A 2390-nucleotide genomic window follows, 5' to 3' on the forward strand; every position below is an offset into this window, starting at 1 on the left:
AGGCTTAGACGCCACCTACTGGAAACCAAAAGAAAAATGCCTTCTTTAAAACAGGCAAAAGAGAGACCTTTATAATAAATGTCCTTTCTGGAAAAAAGGTAGAATACACTTTCATTAATACCCAGTCAGAGAAAATGTCCATTAAACACCATGAACAACCAAGGTGACAAGGCATCTCAGAAAGAAAGAAAAAAATCTCCAGAAAAGAAGCTTACAGACATAGAAATATGTGACTTAAATTACAAAGAATTCAGGATGGCCCTCTGAAAAAACTCAGTGAGATCCAAAACAATTCATATCAATAATTTAAGGAACTGAAGAAAAAAAAAAACTAGATGAGCAAAATGAGTTTTTTAGTGAAGAGACTGAAACCCTCAAAAAGAACCAAATAGAACTTCTGAAGATGAAGAACACACTGCAAGAGATGAAAAATGAAATAGCAAGCTTGAGAAATAAAGTAGATCAAAATGGAGGGAAGGATTAGTGATATCGAAGACAGAAATCTATAAATAAATCAGAAAGAAGAAGAGAGAAACTGAAGAATGAAAACTAATGAAAAAGAAATACAAGAACTGGACGTGGTTGCATAGTGTGGTGGTTAGCACGTCTGCTTTACATGCAGAATGTCCTGAGTTCATGCCCCAGTGGAGCCATGGTCCATGGTCTATGGCCATGGCACCCTGAACAAGCCTGATGTCTGATCTCAGAAGCTAAGCAGGGTCGGACTTGGTTAGTACTTGGATGGGAGACCACCTAGGAAGACCAGGTGCTGTAGACATAAATAATAATAAATAATAAAAAATATATAAATAAATAAGAAAAGAAATACAAGAACTAGCTGATACCATCAGGAGAGGAAACATAAGAACAAAGAGCATTCTCAAAGGAGAGGAAGAGAAGTAGATCAGAAAGCATTTTCAGACAAATAGTTGATGAGAATTTCCCAAATTGAAGGAATGAGCTGGAGCATGGAATTCAGGAAGTCTATAGAACATCCAATTATCTCAACCCCAAAAGGTCTTCTTCAAGACACATTGTATTAAAATTATGAAAAACAACGACAAAGACAGAATTCTCAGGGTATCCAGGGAAAAGAAGACAGTATAAAGAAAGCCCATAGATTATTGTCAGACTTCTCAGCACAAACCTAACAAGCCAGAAAAGAGAGGAATCAAATATTCAAACTATGAAATGAAAGGAACTACCAGCCTAGAATAATGTATTCAGCAAAATTCTCTTTTAGATGTGAAGGAGAAATAAAGACTTTTCAGACATACAAAAATTGTGGGAATTCTCCATTTTGAGGTATGCATTACAGGAAATACTGAAAGGGGTGAGCTTGCATAAATTAAAATGACAAAAAAAAAACCACATATAAATATGAGTAAGATCACTAGCAGGCAGATAAAAGCAGAGGAGTGCACACCTTACATAGAACAGAGCATTATAAGCTTAAACAATAAGAATAGATTGGCTATAGCAAGATAGTAATGGACGTTCAGCATACATAGGGACAAATTGAGACAACAATGACAGAAAAAGGGAGTATTCAAAGATCCAGACTCGCAAAGGGGAAGGGAGATAAGGCACACAAAGAAAATGGACGACTGTATATATATAACTATCATCTACATATTCATATTGGTAACCATACACCAAAGCTTCAGAACTGAAGTATATAACATAAAACAAGAAGAACCAGAAGGAAAACCCACAAAATCCAATGAAAATAAAGAAAACAGAAACACAAGGACAAGGAAGCAATGGAAACACCGAGCTACCAGAAAGTAAAAGATAAAATGACTATAAGAAGACCTCATATTTCAATAATCACCCTAAATGTAAATGGACTGAACTTATCAATAAAAAGGCACAGAGTTGTAGATTGGATCAAAAAACAAAACCCAACCATATGCTGCCTCCAGGAGACACATTTCAGATCCAAAGACAAATATAGACTCCAAGTGAAAGAGTGGAAAATGATATTTCGAGCAAATGACATTCACAGAAAAGAGGGAGTAGTGATGCTAATGTCGGAAGAAATAGACTTCAAAATAAAAAAAAAAGGTAAAGAAAGATATGGTGGGATAATACATAATGATAAAGGGAATCATGCACCAAGAAGACATAACACTTATTAATATCTATGCTTCCAAGCAGGGAGCATAATATATCTAAAGCAATTACTAACAGAACTAAAGGGAGAAACAGAGCAAAACACTATCATAGTAGGGGACCTAAATACCCCACTGTTGGATATGGATAGGTCATCCAAACAGAAAATGAACAAGGAAATAACATCCTTAAATGACACATTAGACCAACTGGACATAATTGACATTTACAGAGCCTTCTATCCCAAATCATGTGCTTATACATTCTTCTTTAGT

The 2390-nt window shown here is 35.4% G+C and overlaps 1 pseudogene; it reads left to right on the forward strand.

The window, feature by feature from the left end:
• The first annotated feature begins 662 nt into the window (after positions 1–662).
• Positions 663–778, forward strand: LOC120604329 (uncharacterized; annotated as a pseudogene).
• The last annotated feature ends 1612 nt before the right edge of the window (positions 779–2390 follow it).

The sequence above is a fragment of the Pteropus medius genome, unplaced genomic scaffold (assembly GCF_902729225.1).
Source record: "Pteropus medius unplaced genomic scaffold, Ma_sr-lr_union100, whole genome shotgun sequence".
Classification (NCBI taxonomy): Eukaryota; Metazoa; Chordata; class Mammalia; order Chiroptera; family Pteropodidae; genus Pteropus; species Pteropus medius.